General features: G+C 40.6%; 1 long non-coding RNA gene across 1 annotated transcript; it reads right to left on the bottom strand.

The window, feature by feature from the left end:
• Nucleotides 1–3,580: 3,580 nt before the first annotated feature.
• On the bottom strand, nt 3,581–14,236 carry LOC148001096 (uncharacterized). The gene is made up of 3 exons (XR_015638431.1): nt 13,884–14,236; nt 12,310–13,439; nt 3,581–3,844 (listed from the first exon to the last, which is right to left on the bottom strand). It is a non-coding gene; the product is annotated as an uncharacterized LOC148001096 (long non-coding RNA).
• Between the last annotated feature and the right edge of the window lie 3,022 nt (nt 14,237–17,258).

The raw sequence follows: 17,258 nt of genomic DNA, 5'->3' as shown, positions 1-17,258 counted from the left end.
AGTGAATTAGTGGTTGTAGCTTCTCCTCCGATGACAGCTATTCCACAGCATTGAGAAGTTAGCTCGGTTTCCAGTACCAAGAATGTTTTCACATTTGCTGAGCAGGTCTTAAAGTCCACTTGGAGAGCAAGTTGGTTACCACCAAAGTATGTGTCATTCTAAATGGTCCTGCTTGGTGCTCGTGTGGATTACTTCTCTCATTACTAAGACAAAATACTGGAAAAAGGAAAGAAAGAAACAGTAAAAAAAAAAGGAGCAGTTAATTTTGCTTGCAGTTTCAGAGGAAACAGCCCATTCTGGTAAGGCAACAGGAACCCTAGCTACTGGACATGGAGTGACTGGTCACATTGCAGAATCAGGATGCAGACAGTAATGAATGCTGGTGTTCAGTTAACCTTCTCTTTATGCAGTAGAACCACAACTAGGGAATGGGGCTGCCTACATTTAGAGGTGTTCTTCTCACTTAACTTCATCTAGATAGTCTTCCAGATATGCCCAGAGATTGTCCCCATGGTGATTTGCAATCTGGTCAAGTTAACACTCAATGTAAACGATCAAAGTATAATATAAGGAATGGTAGGCTCAAAAATAGTTTAGATGAAGCAAAGGCATAATTAGACATATTTTTAGACTCTTTTCTTTTACTTTTGTGTTGTGTTTGCATGTGCTCGTGTGTGTATATATGTGAATGTGCGTGCTCATGTGTGTACATGTATGAATGCAGGTCTGAAAGTATATGAAGTTCAGAGTGGACTATACAGTGTTTTCCTCAGTCACTCTCCAAATTATTTTGCTAAGCTGGCTCCCCATTGGTCTCTAGGAACCTGCCTGTCTCAGCCTGTCTCGGCCTCCCACATGCTGGCATTAGAGATGTGTACCCCGGGCCTGGCTTTTATGGAAGTGCTGCAGATCGGACTTAGATCCTCTTGCTTATGCAGTGGACACTTTATTGACTGAGCCAAGTCTCCTACCCATTGTTTTGCTCTGTGACTTTAAATTTTTCTTAATACACTATAGCAGGAAATCACATAAGAGTACATAATAATATGATTTTCTCAAATATCTTACATTTTTAAATAATTTTAAATATTGATTTTTTTAATCCAGTGACTCAGATTTTCAAAATTCAAAACTATCAAAGGTTTTACAATGAATTGCCCCAGACCGAAGCATCTATTATAAATATCTCCACCAAGCAGGTAACCATTTCATTACTTCTTTGAAATATAAATACCACTCTTTCTTTATTTTCCTGTGCTAAAGAGAATTCTATTCAAAGATCTACACTTTATTTCTTTATTATTTTAAAAATATGTCTTAGAGTACTTTCCATATTAATACATGGAGAAACTTTTATAGCTGCCTTTCATTAAATACAGATGAGATTAAAGGTATAGTTTGGTAACAGAATGTGTGTTTAATATGCCTGAGGCCCAGTGCCCACTCCCCAGCACCACAATTAATAAATAAATGCTTCAATTGCAATGTAAAAATAAAAAGGTGGAGAAACAAGAAACAATAGCCCTGAAAAAGCATGATGCTTAGAGACTGGGGGACTAGGCAAGAGATGGAGTCAATAAAATTTGGAGACAGTTTGGAGAAAAGGTAGACCAAGAAAGAAACAAAGACATGGGGCAGAGTTTTAAAGCACTAGCTGCTCTCCTAGAAGACCTGAGGTCAGTTCCCAACACCCGCATTGGGTGGCTCCCAAGGGCAGCTCACTACCACCTGTAACTACAGCTCCAAGGGTCTGATGCCTTATTTTGGGCTCACCAGACATGGACACACACACACACACACACACACACACACACACACACACACACACACTCTCTCAAATGAATAAAATAAAACTTTTTTTTTGAAGAGGCAATTGAAGGTAGAGGAATAAGCACTTCCTGGTCTTAGAGATTGGAGTAGCTTTTGTCAAATGGAGGCGTTTCACAGAAGTAGAAACATGAATGAACCACCATACATAGTTCCATGGTCAAAAGTCTAAAAAGTTCCCAGTATGCATTATCATGTTGAAACTTTATAGCATCCCCAGGACTGGAGATATGGCTTAGTAGTCCAAGGCATGCTCTACTCTTCTAGAGGACCTAGATTTGGTTCCTAGCACCCATAAGGAGACTAACAGCTGTTTGGAACTCCAGTTCCAGAGAATCTAACACCTTCTTCTTGCCTCTGCAACCACTATAGGCCTATGACACAGATATGCATACACCCAAAATACCCAAAACACAAATTAAAAATAAATTTTAAAATCTTAAACATCATTGAAAGTTCTTTGTTGTTGTTATTGTTGTTGTTTTGCTTATGTGTTTATTTTGAAAACTACTATGTTAAAATACACACAAACACATACTGCCCAGCACTGAATCTCTACCCTGGTAGTTCATACCTTAATTTTCCTTTAAACGGTCCTTGCCCCACAAATGGAAAATTCATCTACGAAGGAAACTACACTTATGAAGAGGCTAGCAAGCCCATTAATATCTACACTGTGGATATCTACATCTGGATGTCATGAGGTGGTTGCCTTGATGACCCTAAATCTATCCCTAAGGCCTATGTCTTCCCTTACCTAGTCTGCCTCCCTCCAATCAATGCATATCCACATACTGGGTCCACACTGATAAGTCATCATAAATAATTGACCATGTGAAAGAAGATTGGAAAGGCAAGCTGGAATATCAGGAGACACTTGAGGATCTTCAGAGTGGAAATGGCTATGAAGTGGAGAGGAGAAAACATGCAGACTAAGATCCAAAGGCTGAAAGCAGCCCTTCTGACCCGACTACATCATGTAAAGATGCTAAAAATTCTGATTTCCAACATAACTTCCAGTCCGTTGTGAATGTGGATCTGTCAAGATATAAGACAGAGTATATTTAACTTAGCTGTGTGTTAGCTTGATTTACTGTTTGTAAACATCTAGACATATGGTATATGGGCCTCTGTTAATCTTCTTGAACTAGATCCACAGGTTTTATTGGTTAGTACAAAAGGAATAGTGAGCCGCCAATGAGGAAGACTGAGTTAGTAACATTTACAGGTAGAAAGCATTTTTAAACAAATTTGAGGAAAAGTCAATTGTTCTGTCAATAGCACACTCTCTTGTTAAAAACATCCTTATGGCAATTGAATTTACAAAAGCCATAACAGGGACGTAGAAAATCAATCATAAACCTAAGCTCACACAGTTAGTACTTGTGAGAGAGCTTCAGGATCAATTAATTCCCAAACAATGTTCTTTTGCTCATACCCTCCTACCTGAAACTGGAGAATAATGAAGTGCTTTTGCTTTTGCAATATTAAAAAAAGAAGAAGAAGAAGCATTTCCCCGAAGACAAATGTCTGCTCACGCAACCAAATAACAAAATTTGATTTTGTTAGTTGAGTCTATAAATTATCTCCTGACATATATCTAGTTCCAAAAATAAGCTGAGTTCTGGGTCACTTCCTAGATACAATTCTTTTGTTAAAAGCACACTCTGTGGTGGGCAATGAAAAGACACTGCTTAGCATTGTTTGACATTATGGTTTAACACTTAGTAAACTATTACAACCACTTAGTTTAGTGCATATTTAGTAATAGAGAAAAATCATACATACTTTAATAAATAATCATTAATACAACAAATCATTAATATAATAAAGACCAATAGTACATTAACAGCTAGACCCAAAAAGCTTTAAAATATACTAAATAAAGCAGAAGTTCTGATATTCAATCTTCATTTTCAACTTGGTTATGAGAATGCTTGTTTCCAGAGAGGTTGAACTGAAGAGAGAAGACCCATCCTCAATGGGGATTGTACCTTTCCATTGCCTGCCATCCAGCCTACATAGAAGGAGAAAAGAGAATACAATATGAGCCCCAGAGCTTAACTTTCTCTCTGCCCCTTGGCTGCAGATACAATGGACCATGTACTTCACATGCTCACAGACATGACTTCTATGTCAGGATGGACTTCACCCCCTTCCTTTGATTGTTTTGTCAAGTATTTGGTTACGGCAGTTTCTATGAGTTGATTTGATGACTCTAACGACTGTGCCATTCCCAGATTTCTCAGCCCTTCACATCCATGGCTTCCAGCTCTTACATTCTTCCTTCACCCCTGCCCCCTCATTAAGGCTACATTAATATTTGTCCATAGGTATAAACATAAATACTTAGAAAGCAGGCTGACAGTATTTCAAATTAGCTAAATGATATTACACCTTTGGGCTCTTAATGACAGGACTGCCAATATTTGGGGTACTCTTAGAGATAAATCTTGAGTTATAAAATGACCATGAGTCCTAGAAAATACAACAATAGAATTTTTTGTATTAAAATTGCATGTTTAGGTATCAAGTTGACTAGGGGTCGCTGTTCCTGGATGATCTTCATTGTCAACTTGATTGGGTTTGGAAATACCTATAAGACACAATCTAGGTGTCTCTGTGATGATGTTTTCAGCAAAACTTTAACTGAGAAAGGAAGACCCACCCTGAATATTGATATTCAAATGATTGTGGGTCTGGACTGAATAAATGAAGTTGTGGGAGGAGGGGAGAAGGAAGCCTGCATTTGTCTCTTTTTTGTATCCTGTAAATGCAATCTGACCAGCTACTTTATGTCTCTACCTTGAAAGGTAGCCAATATCTCTTCTTAACCTGTGAGCGAAAATTAATTGATCATTATTTAATTTGCTCCTCCTAGGCACTTTGACACAGTTGCAGAAAATCCTGCACTTGAATTAGAAAAGAGTTATTTTGCTTACAACTTCAGTTGGTATTAACCACAAAATGTTAGTGATAAATTCCTAAGTATGTTAAATGAGTTGAAAATGTTTAAGTAGACTTTAGATACTTTAGTAACTTATAAATAACATTTCTCGAGACAAAATGTTTATTTGGTCATGGTGCTACAGGCCTGTAATCCCAGAGCTTGGAAGATAAAGGGAAGCAGGAGAATCACAAAGTCAAGGTCAGCCTCCCATAGTGAGTTTAAGGGCAGTCTGGGCTATATACAGTGCCCTTTTTGTTCGTTCATTTGTTTGTTTGTTTTAACAGGATAAAAAAATGAACATTATCACATATACATGTTCCTGTGTCCTGAACACACAGATCTGTGAAGCCACCAGAGGCTAGCCTATGATATACTTTATATTCCTAGAACTGAAGATCTGCTGAGAAATTTTGATAATAATTAGGCTCAGAACTAAAATGATGTGTGTGGAACAATGTCCCATCTCCACTAGACAGTGACAAATAGGACCCTGAAATTAACAGAGTATCATTTGACTTCCATACACAGGACCAGGAAATCTGAGGATGCTAGATGGACACCATGAACCAGTAACCCTCATCCTTGGAATGCCCAAACTCTTTGTTAGACATCAATGAAGGGATTATACACCTGGGACACAAAACATTGTATCATGGGAGCCTACCATGGAAAACCTCCTCACAGTTTGAGGGTCATTGGTCTAGAGAATGACCTCGGGACAAGAGTCAACAGCATGACAATGATCAGAAAAAGATATCAAGTATTAGACATAGCCTGTGTCCCTGGTACATCCATCATTTGTTCTCCTCCTGGAACTTTAAGGGCAACAGTCATTAACTAATACCAACAAGGTAACTAGGACATTTAAAGACTCAGTAATCACTTGTAAGGATTTGCAGGTATAGTTGGGGATTATCCCTGTGGAAAAAGGAAGCAGAGCCTGCCTTCAATTTGTAAGCAGTCTCAGAACATCAAAATATTGGTATTTATTATTAATGAGGTCATATATGCATCAACTTGAGCATTTTGTAATACATGTAAATATACAATTACATGTGTGCTACATAGCAATTTAGGGAAGAAAGGGTTTATTTTGGCATATGGTTTGAGGGTATGGCCATCATAGCAGAGAAATTATGACAGCAGAAGATCAAGGCATATTGTCACATTGTATTCATACCTTCTAATCCTTCCTAAGGATTTGCTAAGTCTAAAAGTCAAGAGATGCTGTTTATGGCCTGCTGGAGTTCTCCTTTATTCACTAAAGACCTCAGCTCAGGGAATACAGCTATCTAGTTCCCCTAATTCCAGCAAATTGTCTCATCTCAATTAACTTAATCAAGATAATCCCTCACAGTCATATCCGGAGGCTTGTGTCTTTGGTGACTCTATATCTTGTTGGATGGGATGACATGATACTAAAAATTACTGGTTGTTTATCTAGAATTGAACTATAACTGGTTGTACTGACTTCATCACTACTAAATTTCTATGAGGAGACACCATGACCAAGGCAACTCTTAGAACAGAAAGCTGGGGGCTTATTGACAGTCTTAGAGACTTAGTCATTATCATCATGGCAGGAAGGAGACAGGCATGGCACTGGAGCACTAGCTGGGAATTCTGCATCCTGATCTGCAGGGAGAGAGAGGAGGTGAAGAGGGGGAGGGGAAGAGAGGGAGGGAGGGAGGGAGGGAGGGAGGGAGAGAGAGAGAGAGAGAGAGAGAGAGAGAGAGAGAGAGAGAGAGAGAGAGAGACTGGGCCTAGCACACCCATTTGGAACCTTAAGCCCTCCATAGCTCCTCCAAAAAGGTCATGCACCTTCTAATCCTTCCTGAAAAGTATTTGCTAAATCTCCATGGATCAAACAGAGACAAACTGCGCAGCCTCACTGTAACTACTAATCAATACTCTCCCACTTCCCTAAGAGATCTATACTAAAAACATTGCCTCCTATATCCAGCTATTGGCTCTCGGATCAACTGAGGTTTCCTGTGAAGGTACAGATTCAAGCGGAGAGTCTGAAATTAAGTGTCCCAAACCAGGTGAGTGTGGAAAGTTTGCCAGATCCTTGCTATGACATTTGTAACTTAGCCACTAGGGTCTAATTCCCATGCTTATCTTTAATGACCTATGTACGGTTTTCTTTAGATACAGACTCATTAAAATATGACCCAATGCTGGTCACTAAAAAACATGAACTTACAGACTGCTGACACAGTTCTTAATCTTACCTGCTCTGACTTTTATCCCTACCATTTTCCTAAGACTGTTCTCTCAAGACCTGAGAATTCTAATTTCTAATTCAGCAGCATTCTCTCAGTCCTGAGGGTCTCTGTCCTTAAGCTTCTTCAACACTTGTTCTGATTAATCTCCTTCTGCCTCCCCTTGTCTATCTCCATGTTTCCCTCCTTGTTTATTCTTAAAACTGGCTATCCACTGGTTCTACCTAGGACTGTTTGTTAATTTGTCTCCCGCTCTTCCTCCTTCTCCTCTTGCTTTTTCTCCTGCTCCTCTCCCTCCGCATCTCCTTTCCTTTTCTCTTTATAACTCATCCCTCAACCTCAACCAACAGCGTTGATGTAGTAGAGCTGCCTTGACGTCATCCCCATAGCAAATTGTTATCATTCCTGCCAATTCCACATTCAGCGGCCCCATGAGAGAAGTAGAAGTTCCAAGGACATTATGAGTATTGACTTCCTTCAACTGGTCCTAGTATCTGACTGTTTGACTCCTCACAGGATACCGCTGCATAAGTGTGGAATACAAGGTCTGTCACTGATGGCTCCAGACTAGCCTATGGCCTCATGCTCCCATGAAAGCAATTTCATTTCTGCTCAAACTAGTTCACCCTGTGCTCCCCTCAGTGACTCAGCAGCCACCTTACCTCTCTGCCTTTGGGTGCACTGTGTATCACTCTCCTCGGTAATGTCTTCCTTCCAGCCTGGCCCTCTCTCCTTCAACCTCAAATCTGGAAGTCTCTTGTCTCTTGTCTGGCAGTCTTCAAGTACCAATTTGCATCAAGGTTGCTAGTGAATTTCTCGTTTCTCTTTCCAAAAGTTCAAAAATACTTCAACTCATGACCCAAACGTTTTTCATTCTTTTATAATGCCAAGGCCTCGTTTATGCCGCTCTAACATTCAAACACTGAATAGCAGCCCTATTCTCTTTTACAGAGTAAGAGGGTCCCATGCTTTCTGAGTCTCCAATTTAAATATTATAAGTATCAAATACAGAGTTCCAACTTACTTAATTTACTCAAATATAAAAAACCTCAAGCTTGAATTACCCTAGATGCCTAGAACAAATGAAACTCAAGACGGATGATCAAAATGTGAATGCTTCACTCCTTCTCTAAAAGGGGAACAAGAATACCCTTGGCAGGGAAGAGAGAGGCAAAGATTAAAACAGAGACTGAAGGAACTCCCATTCAGAGCCTGCCCCACATGTGGCCCATACATATACAGCCACCCAATTAGACAAGATGGATGAAGCAAAGAAGTGCAGACCGACAGGAGCCGGATGTAGATCGCTCCTGAGAGACACAGCCAGAATACAGCAAATACAGAGGCGAATGCCAGCAGCAAACCACTGAACTGAGAATAGGACCCCCGTTGAAGGAATCAGAGAAAGAACTGGAAGAGCTTGAAGGGGCTCGAGACCCCATATGTACAACAATGCCAAGCAACCAGAGCTTCCAGGGACTAAGCCACTACCTAAAGACTATATATGGACTGACCCTGGACTCTGACCTCATAGGTAGCAATGAATATCCTAGTAAGAGCACCAGTGGAAGGGGAAGCCCTGGGTCCTGCTAAGACTGAACCCCCAGTGAACTAGACTGTTGGGGGGAGGGCGGCAATGGGGGGAGGGTTGGGAGGGGACCACCCATAAGGAAGGGGAGGGGGGAGGGGGATGTTTGCCCGGAAACCAAAGAATTTTTATTAAGTATTAAATAAATAAAAAAAACTGAAAAAAAAACAAACCTCAAATTTCATATGTATGTATTTGTTTAGAAAAATTGGCTAAATCTCTTTGATCACACAATTCTTTCACAAAAATGCCAGTCTATTCCTTTAAAAAGAAACTGTATGCTTGATTTCGATGTAAACTAATGATTGTTTTAGGGATGTTAATGGAAATAGAAGACTCCTTTTTAGCTGGAAATAGAGTCAAAGTCATTTTTTGATCATGGTAGAGCACGGCTAACACATCATACTGAAATTTCTTCAGCAAACATTAAATTCCTCTTCCATGAAAGAGATAATATTGCATGCTAAACTACATTAAAAAAAAAACTTGGAATTACCAGAAAATAAAATCTCTTTCTCAAGTTTTGTGTGCTAATGGGATTGAAAAAAGAGTGATTCATGTAGAGTAATTCCTATTAAAGTTTAAAATGCATTAAAATTAAATAAAGGGCACCCCTCAAGAGCACATATAATTTACATTTGGGTAATAGGAGAATAGATGCTTCCTTTACAGAATTTTCCGTTAGTGTGCTATGGGCATTGTCAAGTATTGATGCCTTCAGTTTATAGGAGTTCAATCCTAGAAGGAGAATTTTAAAATCCATTTGCTCTGGTCTCTTAGAAAAAAGTGTCAATTATCCACATTTGTATCCATTTCCTGATAGTTTCCCCCGTATAATTTTATTGATAGCTCTCTCTCCCTCTCCCTCTCTCTTCCCCTCCCTCCCTCCTTCCCTCCCTCTCTCCCTCCCTCCCTCTCTCTCTCTTCTCTTCTCTCTCTCTCTCTCTCTCTCTCTCTCTCTCTCTCTCTCTCTGAGCTAATGGGGCAGTATGCTAATTACTGGCTTGTTACATTGTTATATCACACATACACACACTCAAGAGGATTTTGTTAAGAGTATAGAATACTCTACAAATGAATGGGACCCAACTTTGTTCCATGGAAGCAGCATGTGGTGGTGACACAGAGGGAAATTCGGGCTGAGCTTTAGCAATGCCCTTGAGCTAGACTTAAAGTGAAGCCCTGATCTACCTCTCAGAATGGCCTTCTGGGGAACTTACTCTGCCCTGTCTTCACGGGACTCAGCAATGATTCCAGCTCTGCAGTTAAACGATTCCTGGAAGAGGGAAAGACCACCATGCTTCTTACAGAGAACCTGAGCCTACAGCCCAGACTTGCTGGAGTCTTCCTCTATCAGGATGGAAAGAATGCCATCCTAAGTCCATGATGTTCCCATTTTCAGTGAGTCAGCTCTTCTCAGGTCTCAGCTGTGCAAGACCTGCCCCATAGCACCCACCCTGGCCAGATGAAGATGCTAGAAACAAGACCATCCAACTAAGAAGCTCTGCGCAACTAAGAAAATGGTGCTTCTCTGGGCCGACAGAGCCTCCTCTAAGAGGCACGGTTCAGCAAACCTATTGAAAGATGGATTTTAACCAACCCAATGTCCTTGTCCCCTGGCTGTCCTTATCTTTAGCCTTTTCCACAGAAGCTCTGACTAACACTATGCATTGTTCTCCCTTCAAGTATTGGAGACAAAACAGTAACCTTTGGATGTGTCAGGCTGGAGATCTGTGATGTTCAGCAACACCTTGGTAACAGTACATTAAGGGAGATCTTTTGATAATAAGCCCCCTGATTACAGCTCTGCCATATCCGGTCTGCTTCAGACACGTCATTACCAAGGTTATAAGCAGATGCTTCTAAGATAAAGCCTGACTTGGAGATGACTCTCAGAGTGGTTTATTTGTAAGACCCGTCAGAAAATTTCTCCACTGTATCAAATTATTTTAAGCCTGTCTTAGGTGACTTCATGTTACAATCCCTGCTTATTGCAGGCAGTCATCGGGTCCTCAAACAACCTTAGAAAAGAAGTCTCACTGCATTTTAATATAATTCCAGGGAACTTTTTGTTATGAGAAATGAAAAACAGACATTTACACAATTATGTATATACAATGTATATAAAGTTGTATACTTTAGCTATGTGCTGCAATTTCATTCTTGGTAATCTGCCAAGCAGATCTTAGTTCATTCCTGCGGGGAAGCATCCCTCTGTAGGGTCAGTCTTCCAGCCCAAGGCCCAGACAAAATCTCATCCTCCAGAAAGAAGAGACCTTCTTGAGGGTGAGGAGAGAGAGAGGCTAGAATGCCTTGCAGGTGACTGGGAAAGGCTAAAGGAGCAGGAGATAAGTGGGAAGAGATTCCTTAGAACCCTGTTACCTCCATTCTCCACCCGGGGCCTAGAACCGAGGAAGTTCTCAATGTATGTTTACTAAGTGACTATTTAGGGCTTGGGAACTCTGGTGCTCAATGACCTTGTGAACGCAACATCCACGGAGGGTCCAGTTATTTCAGATAAAACATTCCAGGCTTCTTTCTCAGATGATTAGGCCAGGCCAAGCTGAGCCAAGTAGGCTCAGCTGTTCTCACTTTTAGACATAATGAAAATGTCTATGGCTTGCGAGTGGGTTCAATGGAAGAGTTAGTGCTTGGTTAACATGCATGACACCCTGGCTTCATTCTCCAATAGAGTAAAGAGGGGGAAGAAGAAAGCAAATGCTTATAGCCATATGTCCATTATAGCATAAACATATCCTGACAGGTCTATTTAAAAATTGCTATTGAATTTACCAAAAAATATTGCTATTATTATTAAGGCTGGTTCCAGTGGACTAAGGCAGATCATAACATTTTATAAACTTCTAACATGCAGTGACACTTGCCTCTTAGGGCGAGTCTCATCAAACTGAAGTGCTGGTTTCGGGCTTACAGTTCAATCCATTTCTCTGACTCACAGGGGTGGAGTAAAACAACAACCTTCTCTGGCCCCTCAGTCTGAGTTTTTCAAGTCACTGGGTGATTATGCATTTATCAACTGACCACAGAAGGTGCTAGGGAGAACCATGGTTTATAATTACCACCCCACAATGGGCTTTTATGTATTCTAAAACAGTCCTCACATAAACATATTAGATCAGAGAAAACAAATAAAACATAAGAGCGTCACTGAAGGAAGTCTGGAAAGGTAGGGCAGGAGGAAATACGCAGAGCCAGCTAGAACATTGCCCAAAAGGGAACTCCATACGCCAGCACCTCTACACCCCAGGTACAGGGCACACCAGCTACAATTACTGCCTGTTGCAAACGGATGCAAAACTCTGGCCAGACACAGTACAACAGAGCTTCCACTGTGCATTGAAGTGTGCAGGGATATATATAGAGAAAACGAAATGCTACCATGGTTGAAAGAAGGTATGTATCCCTTTGTGCTAACTTACTGAGTCGGGTAACTGAGTTTAGACTTAAACCTCCTTCCCCTTCCAAAGCCTTAACTTTTGTTCAGTTGATGGTCTCTAACACAGGAGCCACACCCCCACCCCACCCCACCCAGTCCTCCACAGAGGACGTAATTCAAGATCCTAACAGGCACAAGAAAAAAATTGCACCAAATTTTCTACAGACGTATCTTTCCTCTATATAAACACGCCTATGATAAAGTTGAGATCATAGTTAGGCACGGCAAGAGATTAAAAACAAGAGTAAAGTAGAAGGATTACAGCAATCCATTTCAATGAAATCACCGCCATCATCATCGTGATCATCACCATCATCGCTGTCACCATCATCATCACCGTCATCATCGTCACTGCTGCACTGCGGGGCCATTGTTGATTAAAGTAAGGACCGCTTAAACACAAACACAGCAACATCATGAGAGTCAGTGATCTTAGCCCAGATGCCATGTGGGATTGGATGGACGGAGTGCTGAACATGTCACTAAGAAAGCTGCACACAATAAAACATACACTGTTTATTTCTAGATATTTCCATGAAGCCTTTCACCTAAAATCTCAAAAAGCAAAACAGCAACTAAGGACGTAACTTTGGACAACACTTTCATAATTGTTATTGCTATGTAAGAATTAAACCTGTTCCGGAAAATCCTGAGGGGATCCAGAGAAGGCTGGAGATGTGTGACACCTGAGAATTTATAACTAGGCTCAACAGTGGAACTGAACGGTAGATTTTCTGTGTGATTTTTACTTCAATCTGTGTTCTTTTCTAGTTATATCAATTTAAAATAAGAGAAAAAAAGCAAAAACAAATAAATTAAGAGCAGTTCAGTTTCGGGGAGATTGACTTTTAGTAGCTTGTTGATATAATGGTTGGACATCCTCAACATTCAAATAGGACCAGTTCTGAAATGTCCTTGACAGTAAATAGGAATTGTGACGGTTGAAAATAAAGCCCAAAAAATGTTTATTTGTCCTCAAAAGTGTTTTGAGACTTATATTTAACTGTAGACATGTTAAAAACTGAAGGTCTTAACTGTTTCAAACAACATAGCAAACACCAACACCACAGAAGATGAAGGAACCGATCTATAATCAGCTCCTTCCGATGGTCCCTCAATGGAAGAGATGATCAACTCTGCGCATGCCTGAACCTAAACAGAACCAAATGAAGACATGATGCGGACAGATAACGGCAAACAATTAAAACTTCACTCGGTACTTCCGTGCCCAGGCAAAGGGTTACACATGCTTTCCGTGAGCGCGTCCTCTTCATTTTCAACAGAGGCTCTTCTCATCTGCTCTGTTGCAGCCTGGGCTGAGGAATTCTGGGAAATGCGATTTCCACCTGACACCCTCCTGTGTCAGTTCTTCCAAGATGAACTCTCAGGGAGCTACATTTACAAGAGGAATAACGTAAGAAAGTGTCCTGACACTTTCATTGTGATTTTTCCTTAATGCTCAAAGAAACCCCTCTGCCAACTTAGTGTTGCAAAGACCGAAGACGGTTTGTACAAATCTTACTATTTTGTCTCAATATACAAATGTGAAGTTAAGTTTCTCAAATCAAGTACGTTTGGATATATTTCCTTCTAGGCAAGATCTTAGAAATTCTTGATAAGCAACCTACTGTTCTCTGAACTTCTGTCACAATAAAATCTCTAAGGGAACGTATTTAGAGGCACCCAGATCACTAACATCAACCATCTTTTCCCCCACCCCAGAATATTATGTTATTTAAGGAACTGTAAGCGTTAACCACTACAACAGTGGATCCCTGACCAAATGGGTTACATAAATATCACTGCATATTTCTTTTCCATTGAGTATTCACTTACCTTGTTCTTAGAAAAATAACATAATAGTAATTGTTTTCACTTAAAAATTATTTGCATTTAACAACTTAAGAATACAGAGTATACTTTCAAACTTAAGCCATTCCCCTGTAGGAGGAGGGGAGGAAGGATTATAGGAGCCAGAGAGGAGAAGGACACCCAGAGAATCAAGAAGCCAGGACTCATAGATGCTAAGACTGAACCAACAATCAGGGAGCATGCAAGGCTAGAGGTCTAACCCAGGCCTTCTGCGCATGTGGTATAGTTATGTAGCTTGCTGTTTGCATAGGACACCGAAGAGACAGAGTGGGGCTGTTTCTGATGCTTTGGCCTGCTATGGGGACCCTTGTCTTCCCACTGGGTTGCGTAGTCTAGCCTTAATATGAAGGGACGTGCCTAGTCTTATTGTAACTTGATATGCGACGTTTGTTTACTATTCCTTTCTGAAGGGAAACAGAGAAGTGGGTGAGGAGAGGGTGGAGCTGGGAGGAAAGGAGGGAAGGGAAACTGGGGAATGTAATACATAAGAGAATAAATTGATTTTAGAAAATTCATAAACACTTGGAAGGGGGATATTTTAACCACGTGAGTCATGTTGCCGTAAATAAAATACTGACGTCAAAAACAAAGACATTACAATGCTCTTTTTAAATTGATGAACCTGTGATTATATGTGTGTCTATGGGCACACACATAGGTTTGGGTGGAGGCCTGATATCCTTCATCAATCACTCTTGTTTATATATTAATGCAGGGTCAATCACTTGAACCCAGAGCTCTCCAATCCAGGTTGTCAATTCTGTCTCTGCTCCCGAGTCCTGGGAGTACAGGCGGTTCACCAAGCCAGCATAGTCCTTTCCATATATGACATGTTGCAATATTTGAGGTTCTTTTTTTTTTTTTAAGAGTACACTATAACTGTCTTCAGACATGCCAGAAAAGAACATCAGATCCCATCACAGATTGTTGTGAGCCACCATGTGGTTGCTGGGAATTGAACTCAGGACCTCTGGAAGAGCAGTCAGTGCTCTTAATGGCTGAACCATGTCTTCAGCCCCTCCACCCCCCGACCCCGAGGTGAGGTTCTTAAAAGTTGTTTTGCATCTAGCTTCTTCTTATTGTTGAAATCATACGAGGCTAATAGTTTGAGATGGTTTATTCACATATTTTCTTCATGACTTGACTTCTGGAATTTGAACTTCACACGGGAGCCTCACTGTAGCAAATGCTGGATCCATTTTTACCTCTATCACTATGACAGACACTTCCGTTTTCCAGAGATGAGCCCTCCTTCACTGAGTAGGTCAGCCCTGCTCTATCTCGTGATCAGGAAAGCCTACTGACTGCTGCTGATTCTTCTGAGCTGATGCAGAGGCTGCCCTCGTGTAGGTCTCTGCTAAATTATTTTATCCCTCAGAGTTGCATAGCTGCCTCCTGCCATCACTCTCAGCCCAGCTCATAGTTGCCCTCAGTACAGATCACGTGGATGACGTTCTTTGTCTTCAGGGCAGAGCTGGCTCAGAAGCAAAAGCTTTCTTTTAACTGGTCATCGGGTCAAATCGCAAACCTATTAATAAATTAATACAGAGTTTCAAGGAATATCTTTAAAACATGGTAGAAAATAACTAGAATTATAAGCACAAAGGGTGGAGCTGGAGAGATGGCTCAGTGGTTAAGAGCACTCACTGTCCTTCCAGAGGTCCTGAGTTCAAATCCCAGCAACCACATGGTGGGTCACATCCTGTAATAGGATCTGATGCCCTCTTCTGGTTGTCAGAAGACAGCTACAATGTACAATGTACAAAATAAATAACTATTTAAACACACACACACACACACACACACACACACACACAATTAGAACTAAAGGGGGAAAAGCTGACCCAAAGTGGTCAGCTTGTTCAGCCTTCCAGAACATCTTCAATAAAATTTCTATCTTTTCATAGCAACTACCTGATTGGGCAGCAGTCCACCATGACACATTTTGCCTGAATATTTTGGTAAAAATATGCAATGGATATAAAAAAATATGCAACTAGACTTTCCTTACCTCTCTTCTTAATTCTTTTTTTAAATCTCAGTACCTTCACTAAGGCTGCTTCTGAATCATTCGATTCTTAGCGAGTCTCCAAGGTCAATACTATTGAGAGGACAGTGTTGAGTATTGTTATTGTCACGCTCTGACGAGTATGCATCTTGGAGACTCACAATGGGTTCGTATCCATGTAAATCTGTAAGATCGTAGGGATCCGTCATCCAGAGGCAGTTATTTAAAGATGCCAGGCCCCATGGTTCATATGCATGCCTCGACTCTACATCCACGGCAGCCATCGAGTAATAGAAAGTCTTGGAGGAAAAGTAAATATCTACAAATGTTTACATAACACCATTTCTCTGCGATCTACACTACATTAGAGACTATAACTTAATCTGGAAATGTTCAAAAGAATATGATGGGGGGGCTGGCTTGAAGCAAGATTTTGACCTATAATGTAAGAAAATTGAATATGCACAGGTTTTGGTGTCTCCAGAGTCTTGGAAACTCACAGATAAGAAGATGCCACAATGTATATCTAATAGTCAGAACTGGACATGTCTTCTCCACCAGCGGTTTTATTTTGTAACACAATTCTGCTGTACCATCTACCTAAACAAGGATGTACTTTTAAGGAAAGAACGGGGCCTCCTTTTTTACAAATGAAAGATTTCCCTTTTAAAAACTTATCTTTTTATTATCAAATATGTCTGCTGTATGGATTTGTTGTGTATATATGTGTTTGCATGTGTGAATGTGTATATGCGTGCATGTGTGTGTGAGTGTGTGTGTGTGTATGTGTATGTATGTATATGTGAGTGTTTGTAAGTATATATATGTATGTGTATATGTGAGTGTGTTTGTGTGTGCATGTGTATATATGTCTGTGTGTGAGTGTGTGTATGTGAGTGTGTATGTATAAATATGTGTGTGGGGGTGTGTTTGTGTGAGTGTGTAGGTGTGTGTGTGTGTGTGTGTGTGTGTGTGTGTGTGTGAGAGAGAGAGAGAGAGAGAGAGAGAAAGAGAGAGAGAGAGCACCTTTGCAAGGGGAAAATGAAAGGACTATCAAGATGCTTGCTTTCTCAAATTGCATTTAAAAATACTGTCAGGGATGTGTGTTAGCTTGAGCACATGAATGCTGTGATAGATGTGTGGAGGTCAGAAGACAGCTTTCAGGAGTTTGTTCTCCTTGACAACTGTGGATTTTAGGGATCAAACCATTAGGCTTGCATGGCAAGGGTCTTTACCAGCTGAGCCAACTCACTGGTCTCAAAGCATTCTCTTTATTTATCCTTTTTCCTCAAAACGGTGTAACAATTAGTTTAAGTCTCTACAGAGAGGGA

This window comes from Rattus norvegicus, chromosome 15 (assembly GCF_021556685.1).
Source record: "Rattus norvegicus strain SHRSP/BbbUtx chromosome 15, alternate assembly SHRSP_T2T, whole genome shotgun sequence".
Taxonomy (NCBI): domain Eukaryota; kingdom Metazoa; phylum Chordata; class Mammalia; order Rodentia; family Muridae; genus Rattus; species Rattus norvegicus.
This window is presented reverse-complemented; position numbering and strand designations above follow the sequence as displayed.